Source organism: Oreochromis aureus, linkage group 3, assembly GCF_013358895.1.
Source record: "Oreochromis aureus strain Israel breed Guangdong linkage group 3, ZZ_aureus, whole genome shotgun sequence".
In the NCBI taxonomy this organism is placed as follows: domain Eukaryota; kingdom Metazoa; phylum Chordata; class Actinopteri; order Cichliformes; family Cichlidae; genus Oreochromis; species Oreochromis aureus.
The window spans coordinates 8,712,443-8,727,288 of record NC_052944.1 but is presented as its reverse complement, the minus strand read 5'-3'; the positions used below and the strand labels follow the sequence as shown (position 1 = coordinate 8,727,288).

Genomic DNA, 14,846 nt, shown 5'->3' with positions numbered 1-14,846 from the left:
TTCTTTTTGTTCAGATTCAAGCTAACCTAACTTTTTTTACAATTATACTTAGCTTGAATCTGAACAAAAAGAAGGGTTTTTTTTAAGTCTCTATTTTCTGTTGACTACATGTAGAGGGTGACTTTGCTTCTTAACAATAAAATGAGAACAGTCAGGGGTTAAAGTGGGATTCAGCAGGTGGTGGGAACCCTACAATCAGTTGTAATGGTTCAGTGTGGGCAAAAGAAACATAACTCACAATAATTTCTTTTGAGAGCTCCAGTCGATAATGTACAGGCTGTGATCAGCTGACCTGCTGCTCTAGATTTACACTAGTGAATTCTACAAGATGTAAGCAGATGTTTCATGAATTATCCTGGCTGATTTCCATCCTCTACACTGACAGTATAATCACACAATATCATCACAGTACAGCACATTAACCAGTTTATGCAACCTTCAAATAACACAGTCAGCCTTATTTTGTTTTGTATGATATGGAAAATAATGATGTCACATTTAAAAACATGAGGACTTACATGCGAGCTTTAAATTTCCATGTTATGAAATCCCACTGAGCAGTCCTTACTGTTAAATCTAACATCTCTTCCTCCTCTCCTGTCTTTCTTATCTTTCTCCATCTCTGAGTGGAGTTAGCTCACTTTCTTTTCTTTCCCTGGGAAATACAGCAGCTGGACCTTTAGCTAGCAACTGTGAGACAAACTGCACACAAACAGTTTGTGTGTTTGCTGATGTTTGTTAAGCTGCTAAAAATGGTGCATTTGAAATTACCTGCCACTTTAAAAAGTCCCTCTTTTTCTAGGTTCGCAGTGACGTGAAATAATAACTCCCCTCAAATGTTAAATCAAAAGTAACGAGCCTGGTAAGAAGTAGAAAGAAAAGAAATTTGTTTTAGAAATGTAGGGAGTAAACGGAAAATGTTTTAATTTAACACCTATTCAAGTAAAGTATTAAAATGTATTAATGCAGCTGCAGTGAGTACATAAAACATGCCTACAGATGTCTTACTGCAGTCTTCACACAACAGGAGGGGTTTTAATTATGGAAATATTTGTTAGTTTTGGTGGTATATTGAATTTGCTTTGCCACAGACAGTTAATAAATCTAATTTACTCCTGCCCTCATGGGCCCTGATGTGAACCTTGGATCTATACTTTTGGTAAATGGTAAATGGACTGGTTCTTAAATAGCACTTTTCTACTCTGAGCACTCAAAGCGCTTTATACAACTAATTCATTCACCGAATCAATGTGATAGAACAGCAGCGTTTTAATGGAAGCAAGTAAAGGAATATACAAACCCATCAGGATATGTGACACTTTCGTTTTTACTGCATTTCAACAGTTTGAAGAATTTGATGCAGTTTTAAAAGTTGACAAACTGAGAATCAATTTAAGTAACAATGAGTAAATTCTTATTTCTTTCACAGGTGTTGTTCAACACACCAATATATATAACATGGCTGTGGAGATCTGCTGGTATCTTCCAGGTTACAGGGCTCAGGTAAGACCCAGATCCATCCAAACCAAAACTGAGATAAAATATCAGGTGATTTCTGAGGACCTGAGAGTGGTGCTGATTAAATGTCTCCTTTTATTTTTAGATTTCAATGATGATGGAGTTGCTCCGACTTCAGAAGGAAAACCAAACCAGGGACATCGAGTTTTAAGCCCGGATGCTGCTGGGATTTCCAGAAGCCGTACCTCCTAAATTTCAGTGATCACATCTGCCGTACAATTATTAACAGTCCAGCTACAGTGTTTCAATATTTCTGTGATTCTTTAAATAGGTTTAAAAGATCATTCTTATAACTTTATTCTACAGAACACCTAAGCTCCTCAGCAATGTCAGCAAGTACATTGAACTCCTTAAAGAGAGGCAGCAAGACGCACAAACCTCCAAACTGCTCACTGCACCAGACGTGGTGATAGAGGTGGTTCCCCATGTCGTGCATGGATTCTGGGAGCTTACTCCTCACCCCCTACTGAACATGGCCTCCCAGAGATTGAGCATCCTCCAAAGGCCACTTTGGATCAAGTAGCCAAATCTATCCCAACAATGGAAAACCAGGCCATCTTCTCACACTCCATCAGAGATGGCATGGTGCACACAATCCTGTCTGAAGTCAGAATAAAATATCCAGAACAGATTCTGCTGAACAAAATTGCAAACTTTGCACCAAGGCTACTGAGAACTGATGTAGCAAAAACAACATACGCCAGATCTTCCAGCCCCCTTGTGAAAGTCCAGTAGTGCCTGATGTTCTTCCAACTAAAGAACCTCATGCTGAAGGTCTGCTGAAGTCAGATGTTCTTCCCACTTCTGAACCTCCGTTTGAAAGTTCACAAATGGCTGATGTTCTTCTTACTGAAGAACCTGCTTCCAAAATTCTGGCAAAGTCTGATGATCTTCCTAGTGAGGAACTCCCTTCTGTAAGTCTATCCATGTCTGAGCCAGTTGTCTCTTTTACTAATAAGTCAGAGAAGTCTGACTTCATTCAAATCAGGGAGAAAAAGAAGAAAAAGAAAGGGCTTCTTCCAAAAATTCAGAGCTCTGTGCTGTTGTTGCTTCAGACCCCAAGAAACTGACTGACTTTGAGAATCCCATCTGTTTGTTCTAACTCTCCAAAATCAAATAAAATCCCTAATCAATATTTTTGCATGAGTCTGCATCTATGGTTAAAGAATATTTTTCCTTCAGATGTTTATAAGACTCTCTTAGGGTTCTCAAAATACCTCCACAAGTCCAACAATTGTTGACATATTAGTGTTATTATTTTTAAGAGAATCTGAACTTATTCTTACTCTTAACATATCAACAACAGTAACTGAAAACTGGAAATTAAAAAAAGTTCCCAACAATTATTAATGTTGCTTCGCATCTTTGTTTTGTAAGGGTCCAGATACACATTGGCATATAGCAGGACCTCAGTGTTAAAAAATAGATAAATAATAAATAAAAACTGTGGTGCGTACCACTGGCGGTACTTGGGCTCTCTCTGGTGGTACCCGGGAAATCTCCTTTTTTTTTTTTTTAAGATTAAATAATATACCATTGTGGAGGTATACAAAAGACGACACGAGAGTTCCCGGGGCTCTTCTGGGAGCCGGAGTCACCCAGAAAACGTCTCCCCGAGCAGCCTTTCCTCATCGCCACTTCAGAGCGCTGGCGGGCTCATTTCCCTGGTCCTTAAAACTGCAAAGGCGGTACGCCGCTGTCACGCTGATAGTAAAAACCAATACAGTCATTGGTAAAAACACAGCCCTTTTCCGCCGTGCCGCGATCCCAGCCACCATCGATGAGTCGGAGGCCCCCGAAAGAATCGGTGGGGGTGCGGGAGATGCCGTCGGTTAATCGGGAACTATAGCCTGGCTGCCGAAGCTTCTGGTAGACAGGAGAATGCGATCCGCTTCTTCTGCGAGTGAGCGGTAAGCCTTCGCGGCCAGCAGCGGGGAGTTGGCGAGGCCAGCTGGCACCGGCACCTGTCGGAGGAAGACGTGAGTGAAGAGGAATCTGCCGTCATCCGTTCCCAGCAAGGATAGCGTGCTCTCCATGAGCTCGAGCGCGGCACCATCACCCAGGCCCAAGACAGAGAGGAGTTTCTCGGCCCGCTCTGCGTCAGAGTGAGTAGCGCCGCAGCTATTTCCTGTAGTCGGCTGAAACGCAACTGAGCTTCGACGTGCACAAGCCAGGAAGGAGGGTCGTGAAGCCAAAAATCCGGCAGCTTAACCGCCACAGCAAAAATTAAAACATACATCCCTGTTATCACTTAAGAGATAAATGAAGACAGAAAACTAAACAGCAGTGACGTTTGTAGGGTTACTGAAGTTGGGGCTAGCTGGTATATAACGATGTGCTGCGTTGTGGCTAGCTACACAGCTATGGTTAGCATAATATAAAATGTGAAACTGGAGGATGAACACTAACTTTTTTCCACTCGATAAAAGTTAACATGAGGGTTCCCGAAGGTTAGGGACAAATGGAATCGCATAGCAGGATGCTGTAAACTGACCAAACTTCAGTGATGAGAACAAGTGCAATATAAATTTAGTCATTAATATACTGCCGCATGGGCTGAGCTGTAGTTACATCATAAAGTTTAAAAAACTGAGCTTTAAAATGAATAGTGATGATAAAAACCGATCTTTTTCTATTTAATCTTGTGCAGATTAAATAGAAAAAGATAATAAACAGTAAAACATGTTAAAAACACAACCGCCTTAATAAATGCAGAGTAGTTTGGACCCGGAAGCAGGTTTCATCAGGTCATCACTTAAAGATAATATATCCACCTGCTGTGAATGTTTTAATGCAATACAGTTGTTATTATTATCACTTGTCACATCCTGTTTATGAGAGTTAATATAAATAACATTCATATAAGAAATAAAATTGTCTCGTGTAAACTATGTGGTGTTAAATAGGCCTATACTACTGTACTTTAATGTCGGTCATAAGGGTGGTACTTGAAGAGCCATATATTCTATGAGGTGGTACTCATTGTGAAAAGTTTGAGAACCACTGCCCTATACAGTTGGTATGAAGGTGGAATTCAATGAATGAATCTAAGCATAATCTGCTAAAATGCAGTTTCACTTTATGTAACCTAACTCTGACCATGAGCTGTGGTGCTGGTCACTGTACATCGGTCACACGCACTTTAAATTCATCACAGTACAGCAAATTAACCAGTTTATGCAACCTTCAAATAACATATTCTGCCTTAGTTGTTTTGTATGATATGGAAAATAATGATGTCACATTTAAAAACATGAGGACTTGCATGTGAGCTTTAAATTTCCAGTTTATGAAATCCCACTGAGCAGTCCTTACCTTTAAATCTAACCTTTCTTCTTCCTCTCCTGTCCTGTCTTTCTTATCTTTCTCCATCTCTGAGTAAAGTTAGCTCACTTTCTTTTCTCTCTCTGTGAATTACAGCAGCTGGACCTTTAGTTAGCGACACACTGTGTTTTTGTGACTCCACACAAACAGTTTGTGTGTTTGCTGATGTTTGTTGAGCTGATAGAAATTAGGCTCCTTTAGGCTCACAGTGACATGAAATAATAACTCCCCTCAAATGTGAAATCAAAAGTAAAGAGCCTGGTTTGAAAATGTAGAAAGTACAGATAGTTGTTTTAAAAATGTAGGGTGTAAAAGGAAGAAGTTTTCATTAAAAAAAAATCTACTCAAGTAAATTACAGATACCTGAAAATTTTACTTAAGTACAATAAAAAAGTATTTGTACTTGGTTACTTCTCACCTCTAGAGAGAGGTCACTGAAAAATTACAAATACCTGACCGTTGCTGTCTTATACACATCCAGTGCCACATAAAGGCAGTAACCGACAAGTAAGACAGCACAGCGGTGACATGATTACATCTTACCACAAGAGGTCGGTACAGAAAGGAAGAAACTGAACATTTAAATCACAAATACATTAATGTAGTAGACACAAATTATGCAGGTTAAGGCATAAAAGGGTACAACGTGAAAAGGTAAGTGAGGTAACCAGGCTGAAAATCTGTATATACTGCACTCAGTCCGGTAAAGACTCTATACTTAGAACAGAGTGTTTAGAATAGTCTTGCTACTTCTTCTATTTTCCTTCACCTCCAGCAATGGTTGTGTGGGAAAATCCCTGTAGATCAGCAGTTTCTGAAATACTCAGATCAGCCCATTTCGCACCTGCTACCACGCCACGTTCAAAGTCCCTTAAATCATCTTTTCTTCCCACCATTCTGATGCTCAGTTTGAACTTTGATGGGTCATCATGACCGTGTCTACATGCCTACACCCTCGTCTCCAGCCATGTAAGTGGCTGATAGATATTTGTGTTAATGAGCAGTTGAGGACGTGTGCCTAATACAGTGGCCAGTGCGTGTATTTTAGTCATTAGGCCCTTTTAAAATGTCTTACTGCCATTTCTGTCCTGCTATTTCTAGTAACAGCTGCAGTGAGTACATCAAACATGCCTACAGATGACTTACTGCAGTCTTCACACAACAGGAGGTGTTTTAATTATGGAAATATTTGTTAGTTATGGTGGTATATTGATTTTTTTTTTGCCACAGACAGTGACTAAGTCTAATTTACTCCTGACCCCATGGGCCCTGATGTGAACATTGGATCTATACTTTTATACTTCACTTAATAGTTTTCGTGTTCAAAATGCCCAAATAGACTTTAAAGTTTTTGAAGAAGGTTTAGAGTATTTTTATAGAAATGCAGTAATTACAGTGTACAGTGTATAAGATATATATTTTAAAAGAAGGAAAAAAACATCCCACAGCTTAGTGGTGCCAAAGGTCAAAAACTCTACTTGGAAGTTCTGATTGGAAAAGGGAGGAAAACTTATATTTATTTTTATTCACACATTACACAGACTGTGTGCTGACTGAACGGGCTCAGGCTGAAGCCTATTTTCAAGTATCTTTAAAGTTACAGTGTATAAAATCTTTTTGTCTGTATGTATTATTGTAGGGTCTACCTTACAATGTAAAGTGTCTTGAGGTGACTGTTCTACATTTGATCTTACACAATTTTTGGAAAGTATTGGAAAGTTTTTCTTCCCCGGCTGTGATAGAACAGCAGCGTTTTAATGGAAGCAAGTAAAGGGATCTGCGTTAACGCATTAATGAGCTAACCGCGTTAACGCCGTGCAGCCCCACGCACAGGCTGATCCATGTTAACTCGCTAACGGAGATTTGCCGTGTTAATGCGGTTATGGCGTTAACGTCATTTTAATGAGATTAGCGCTGACAGCACTACTACAAACCCATCAGGATATGTGACACTTTTTGTTTTTACTGCATTTCAACAGTTTGAAGAATTTGATGCAGTTTTAAAAGTTGACAAACTGACAATCAACTTAAGTAACAATGAGTAAATTCTTATTTCTTTCACAGGTGTTGTTCAACACACCAATATATATAACACAGCTGTGGAGATCTGCTGGTATCTACCAGGTTACAGGGCTCAGGTAAGACCCAGATTCATCCAAACCAAAACTGAGATAAAATATCAGGTGATTTCTGAGGACCTGAGAGTGGTGCTGATTAAATGTCTCCTTTTATTTTTAGATTTCAATGATGATGGAGTTGCTCCAACTTCAGAAGGAAAACCAAACCAGGGACATCGAGTTTTAAGCCCGGATGCTGCTGGGATTTCCAGAAGCCATACCTCCTAAATTTCAGTGATCACATCTGCCGTACAATCATTAACAGTCCAGCTACAGTGTTTCAATATTTCTGTGATTCTTTAAATAGGTTTAAAAGATCATTCTTATAACTTTATTCTACAGAACACCTAAGCTCCTCAGCAATGTCAGCAAGTACATTGAACTCCTTAAAGAGAGGCAGCAGGACGCACAAACCTCCAAACTGCTCACTGCACCAGACGTGGTGATAGAGGTGGTTCCCCATGTCGTGCATGGATTCAGGGAGCTTACTCCTCACCCCCTACTAAACATGGCCTCCCAGAGATTGAGCATCCTCCAAAGGCCACTTTGGATCAAGTAGCCAAATCTCTCCCAACAATGGAAAACCAGGCCATCTTCTCACACTCCATCAGAGATGGCATGGTGCACACAATCCTGTCTGAAGTCAGAGGAAAATATCCAAAACAGATTCTGCTGAACAAAATTGCAAACTTTGCACCAGGGCTACTCAGAACAATTGCTGATGTAGCAAAAACAACATACGCCAGATCTTCCAGCCCCCTTGTGAAAGTCCAGTAGTGCCTGATGTTCTTCCAACTAAAGAACCTCATCCTGAAGGTCTGCTGAAGTCAGATGTTCTTCCTACTTCTGAACCTCCGTTTGAAAGTTCACGAATGGCTGATATTTTTTCCTCTGAAGAACCTCCTTCTAAAAGTTCTTTAATGGCTGATGTTCTTCCCACTGAAGAACCTCCGTTTGAAAGCTCACGAATGGATGATCTCTCTTCCATTCAAGAACCTGCTTGTGAAAATATGCCAAAGTCAGATGTTCTTCCTACTAAAGAGCCTCCGTTTGAAAGTTCACAAATGGCTGATGTTCTTCTTACTGAAGAACCTGCTTCCAAAATTCTGGCAAAGTCTGATGATCTTCCTAGTGAGGAACTCCCTTCTGTAAGTCTATCCATGTCTGAGCCAGTTGTCTCTACTACTAATAAGTCAGAGAAGTCTGACAACATTCAAATCAGGGAGAAAAAGAAGAAAAAGAAAGGGCTTCTTCCAAAAATTCAGAGCTCTGTGCTGTTGTTGCTTCAGACCCCAAGAAATTGACTGACTTTGAGAATCCCATCTGTTTGTTCTAACTCTCCAAAATCAAATAAAATCCCTAATCAATATTTTTGCATGAGTCTGCATCTATGGTTAAAGAATATTTTTCCTTCAGATGTTTATAAGACTCTCTTAGGGTTCTCAAAATACCTCCACAAGTCCAACAATTGTTGACATATTAGTGTTATTATTTTTAAGAGAATCTGAACTTATTCTTACTCTTAACATATCAACAACAGTAACTGAAAACTGGAAATTAAAAAAAGTTCCCAACAATTATTAATGTTGCTTCACATCTTTGTTTTGTAAGGGTCCAGATACACGTTGGCATATAGCAGGACCTCAGTGTTTATGAGTATTATTCAGGACTTAGGAATATTAATAAAAGGAGCTCCTACATGCCACAAAGCTGATCAGAACCACAAATGTCTTCCAACATCCTCAGATTTGTGTTTTACAATTAAGAGGAACTTTGCATAATGTTTCCCAAATACTCAAATCTTCAAAGGTCTATTTAGGAATTTAGGATTAGAGCTAGACTGATTGAACATTAAAAAAAATATATCATAAAAGAATGCATGAAGAAAATAGCTTTTTAGATTTTTAAAAATGTCTATAAGTTTAAAGTTTGGGCAGGGATAGCTCAGTAGGTAGAGTGGTGGCCCCATGATTTGAAGGTCAGGGGTTCAAATCCACTGAGCAGATACCCTGATTTACCCCTGAGCAAGGTACTGTCCCTACATACTGCTCCCTGAGCGCTAGATTGGTGGCTGCCCACTGCTTTAGTGAGTGAATGGGTTAAGCACAGAGAGGAATTTCCACACAGAGATCAATAAAGTATGCATAATTATTATTTATTTATAGTTCATCTTTAAACTTCTGTGGACATCTGCAGTTTAATCTTTCACAATCAAGCTCTTAAAATGAGAACATTTCCACCCAACCTGGGTGGTTGGGTGCTGGAGCTCCAGGAAGGAGAACTCAGAAGAAAAGGAAAAACAGTCCAAAAAAAAACAGTTCAGGAGGCCGCCCGCGTCGCCAACAGCCGAGACAAATCAGTTCATGAGGCTTCAGTTCCAGAGACTGACAATGGCGGCGAAGGTGGGAACCTTCAGGACACAGGAGAGGGAGACAATTAGGGTGGAAACCCTCAGGTGGATTGGATGGTGGCCGGTGTCGGCATGGCTTAGTAGATGGCCTGCGTTGGTGTGTCTTGGTAGATGGCTTCAAACAATAAACCATAAATAGATCTTATTAATGTATTTTTTGCAGCCATTATGACAAGAAATTGTATTTGAATAAAAGTATTTCCTGTAGCCTTAATCGTGGATTTTCTCAAAAGGTTTTCTCATAAAGTTAATAACACGTCTACCGAATATTTCATGTCCAAATAACTGCTGAGAGTTACTAAAAAAAAATGTTATTTAGTGGCCTCTTATTAAAATGTTTTTATTTTTATTTTACATGAAAATCAATCACTGTGTATTTTTAACACCTAAAATTCAATGTGATCCCATTATCCTGCCTAGCAACATAAAATGTCTCTAAAAACATAAAGAATAGAACATAATATGAATACAAACTCATATATTGCACTCTAAACACAGCAGATCAAAAATGGCAGAAAAGACATGTGCTCTGTTGCAGTATGCAGAGTACAGGTGTAAATTTATCATTGTACAAAAAATATAGTTCCTCTGCAGACAAATGATCAGATATAGAGATAGAGGCAGAGTTGGTCAAAGTACAGAGTGTCTGTACTTAAGTAGAAGTACAGATAAAACTGTTAAAAATACTCCAGTAAAAGTTAAAGTACTGATTCAACTTCTTTAGTCAAGTAAATGTAAAAAAGTACAGGCTCTGTAATGTACTTACAGTAATAAAGTAAAAGTAACTGCTAGAAGAACAGTTCTACCACGTATTTTTATGTTAAGCTAATTGAACCTGATGCTATATTAGTGGAATAATAAATTATATTAGTAGATAGGAATACAAACTTTATTTAAGTATAAATATTAATTCTAATAAATGTACTCAGTCTGAGTCAGTTAAGTAGGACATGAGCAAAGAAAAAGAAGGAAAACAAAATATCTCTATTTTCTGTTGATCACATTGTAAATGGTGACTTTGCCATTTAAACAGCAAATGAGAAGTGGATTTTCTTAATGTACAGGCTATGATCAGTTGATCGGCTGATACTGCTCCTCTGAGGTTCACTGCTCTTTGTGGATTTAATCAAGTGAATTCAACAAGATGTAAGCAGATGTTTCATGAGTTATCCTTGCTGATTTCCATCTTCTACACTGACAGTATAATGTTTATGCTGTCTTTAAGGTGGAATTTGAATTTGTGGTGCTGGGCACTGTACATCAGTCACACACACTTTAAATTCATCACAATAAAACAAATACAACTGTTTGTGCAACCTTTAAATAACACAGTCTGCCTTAGTTTGTTTTGTATGATATGGACACATTTAAAAACATGAGGACTTACATGCGAGCTTTAAATTTCCAGTTTATGAAATCCCACTGAGCAGTCCTTACCTTTAAATCTAACATCTCTTCTTCCTCTCCTGTGGTGTCTTTCTTATCTTTTTCCATCTCTGAGTAAAGTTAGCTCACTTTCTTTTCTCTCCCTGCGAAATACAGCAGCTGGACCTTTAGTTAGCGACACACTGTGTTTTTGTGACTCCACACAAATACTTTGTGTGTTTGCTGATGTTTGTTGAGCTGATAGAAAGAGGTGAATGAATAAGAAACACCAGCAGCCTAGACATATTGCAGCATAGCTAAGGATTTGTTAAGAGTCACCTGTTCATGTCATGGTTAGGCTGTGTGCAGGCAGGATGAGGACCCAAACGCAAGCTCACAGAGGCAGGAATGAACTGAAAACACAGCTTTATTGCTGGACAGAAAAACCATACAAACTAAACTGGGAAAAGCTAATTATAATGTACACTAGGAGACACGGGGAGAATCACACACAGCATGAGGGAGAACGCAACGCTGAACTGAGGGAGACGTGGACATAAATACACAGAGGGTTAACGAGGGAAGTGGGAGCACACGGGGAACACAGCTGACACAGATAATCATAACGAGACATGGCAGGAGTAAACGCAACACTGATGGGAGACTGTCAAAGTAAAACAGGAAGTACACAGAGGTTCAGACAGGAGGAGAGCGAGCACGGGGAGAGCACAGACATAACGGGCTGGGTAAAACATGGAATAAAACACAAGGAGAGACGAGGGCTCACAGATACACAGAGGGGCAGACAGGGGGTAAGAGTCACAAGGGGAAAAACACATAAGGAACAACGTAACAGAGCAACCCAGGAAGCATGGCCTAAATAAGGAACAAAATACATGAAAACTAAGAATACTGGGCCAACATGGCCCAGGACCATGACAGTTCAAGCCATAACTACAAGGTTTACCAAAAGAAAAGTTTAAGTGATATAGTCCTCTGAGGTCTAGAAGGAAGATGAGATGAGGCCTGATTAAGATCAAGATCTTGCATGAGAAAAGAAGTAAGATGTAATAATTAATGTAATTAATTAATCAGTTAAGTAATTAATGATCAGCTGTCCCAATTTAAAAAAAAAACATCTAAAGCTGTTTAGGAACAGTTCACAATTCCTAAATAACTAAAATAAATGATAGGGACAATAATAGACAATGACACATTATCAGATGTATTTTAAATTCATTTTCATGAAGTATGTATGAAGTCGCTGATTAAACTTTTAAAAATTGTGTAGATTTTCCCCTTTTATCCATAACGTCCATAGAGCATATTTATATAAGTAAATACTGTAGCTTTTTATTATTTTTCTTGGGCATTCTTCTCGTCCGTCTCCACAGTGGATCATTTGCATCCTCTCCTGTCGCACTAACCTCCTGCATGTTCTGCTTCATTATATCTATCACTCAGCAGTAGCACAGTTCCTACCTGGACCCTTCTGGCCAACAGCACCGCTGGCAGTTGTAAATTAACTGTACTGCCATGCAGTACATTCACATTTGTGAAAGTTTAAGCATTGTATAGTGAAAGTAATCACAGTTTTTACTTTAATCTGAATTTGTGCGTTTCTAGTTTGTGAAGTTTTCTTGTTGATCATTATGTAGATTTTATTTGTTTGTTTGTTACAGTTTCCAATAAAATAATCAAACTTGGAAATGTGCTGATCTAAATCTTACGCTATGTCTTTCTCCTTGCATTTACCGTACTAAAGCATATAGTTAGGGCTGGATCAGATGACCCTGAATCCTCCCTTAGTTATCCTGCAATAGGGGTAGGCTGCCGGGGGATTCCCATGATGCATTGAGTTTTTCCTTTCCAGTCACCTTTCTCACTCACTATGTGTTAATAGACCTCTCTGCATTGAATCATATCTGTTATTAATCTCTGTCTCTCTTCCACAGCATGTCTTTATCCTGTCTTCCTTCTCTCACCCCAACCGGTCGCAGCAGATGGCCCCGCCCCTCCCTGAGCCTGGTTCTGTTGGAGGTTTCTTCCTGTTAAAAGGGAGTTTTATATATCAGTATATACAAAATACTATTCCCTTAAAAGGAAACACTGTCCAGAGCGTGAGCCTGCTTGGCAGAGGTTTGCTCTCTCAGAGTGCCTCGTGTTTTTAACTGTAAATAAATCTGTTATCAGTTTCCTTCATTAATTATAATGTATTGAACTTGAAAATTCCAGACTGGTTGAGTCATGATGTAAGTGTTTAAAGTATTGGGATAAAAAGTCTTTACCTTACAATATAAAACACCTTGACAAAGCTGTTGTTGTGATTTGATGCTATATGAATAAAACTGAATTGAATATTTCAGTCATGCTTCATTAAAGTTCCTCACTAATTTCTAAACCCTGGTTATGGCCTTCATAAAAATGAATGAAATGATAATAATTTGTAACAACCAAGTGCATATAAAGCACAACACTCGAGTAAATAACTTACACAACATAAATTTAAAATATTCTTTCCATTCAATGTTATGGGTGTTTTTTACTATTGAAAAAAAATCAATGTTGGTATCACCCTCAAAAATCCAGTATTTGTCATGCTCTTACTCATATTTCACACTTGATCACAGTTCATCTGCTGATTTTACACTGGAGTCGGGCTGATGATTGACCCACCTGATTAACATCGAGTGTGAATATTGTGTTTTCTCTGAGTGCACCTGCTGATTGCTCTGGGCTCACATCCATGATTAGGAAAAGTCTGTTTAATTGTGTCCCTGCCCTAATGACTCTTTTATTATTTCTAATAAGAATAAAAGTAGGAAGAATCATTTCTTAGAAAAACAAAAAGTTAGGTGAGATTAAATGACCGTTTGATTTATAGACAGCCAACATCACCATCAGCTACAGCAGAGATAACTTATGAGTCATCACAATTCCTTGTCTTTCTAATTGTTCTGCTGTAGTTTCTGAAGGGGCCAAAGGCAAGTAAATCACCCAAAAGTGCAGCAATTATATCAAAGCCAGTTTCCAGTGTGTCTGGGCATTTTGATGTGTCATCCTATAGCGTTACTATGCAACTAAAAGCCAGCAGCCTCCAGGAAAAGCGTACTTGCTGACATACAGTATCCAATGAGATTTCTGCCCCCCGCTGTTGGGGACTTCTCAAGCTAAATTAGTAGCGAATAGCAACTGTTTCGGCCCATTTTTGTCACAACAATGAAGCATGTAATTGTTCTGTACACATGCACGAAGGCCAACCGCAATATTTATCCTGCAAACACCTCTCCCTCACAAGCCTTTCATGCATGCAGGCACATTTATTCAGGGCTCTCTTATCGGGTGCCACAAAACAGGCAGGTTTTGTGGCACCGTTGTTCTGTGTAATTGTTTGCGCACTGCTGGCGTGCACTTCACAGACCTATCTCGGACATGCTCCTGTTCAAGCGGGTTAGTTGTGAAATCAAGTGAGAGGACGGTTGATTTGCTTTTTTTTTTTCAATGTAGCAATGTAGGCCTGTCAAAAACAACCAAGAACAGCGGCCAATTTGGCACAGAGACAGGTGCAGCATGTTGAGACGAATTGCAAAATGAATCAGTGATCGGCAAGAGGCCACTGCAGCAAACATCGTCACCTCAAGGATGTCTGAAGTGATCCTCATATTCTAATATGTGTTTGCTTTCACAGTGCTCATGCAAATATGATGACTTTTTTTCACGCTGACATTTTTCTGTCTTTGATAATAACTCATGGACTCAAGACTGAGTAATATTTGAACTCTGAATACATTTCCATAAAGACCTTTTGTCTGTAATTTCAATGATCTCAATCTGTCAATCAGCTCTCTTCAGTTACATGTGCAGTTCTGTGCAGTGGGAGGGCACTCTCTCCCTAAAAACATCATTAGTCAGCCCCAACTGTGGAGAGTTATTTCTGAAAGCAGCTCGTCAAAGGGGCTCCTGATGAGAGAGGAAAAAGGGAAACACATGCTCAGCCTCTGACCTGATGCACTGTTGATATAAAATCCCCGACAGTGTTAAGATGGGGAAACCACGGTGGCAAAATGGCAGACTGTGAGAACACAGAATAGATTAGAAGTCTCATGCAATCA

General features: G+C 39.2%; 2 long non-coding RNA genes across 2 annotated transcripts; one reads left to right on the top strand and one right to left on the bottom strand.

Moving 5' to 3' along the window:
- Nucleotides 1–656: 656 nt before the first annotated feature.
- Nucleotides 657–8,328, top strand: LOC120437069. Its single transcript, XR_005610800.1, has 3 exons — nt 657–3,623; nt 6,907–6,980; nt 7,081–8,328. It is a non-coding gene; the product is annotated as an uncharacterized LOC120437069 (long non-coding RNA).
- A 138-nt stretch (nt 8,329–8,466) lies between these two features.
- LOC120437072 lies at nt 8,467–11,765 on the bottom strand. Its single transcript, XR_005610804.1, has 3 exons — nt 11,074–11,765; nt 10,807–10,898; nt 8,467–9,484 (listed from the first exon to the last, which is right to left on the bottom strand). It is a non-coding gene; the product is annotated as an uncharacterized LOC120437072 (long non-coding RNA).
- Nucleotides 11,766–14,846: the final 3,081 nt, after the last annotated feature.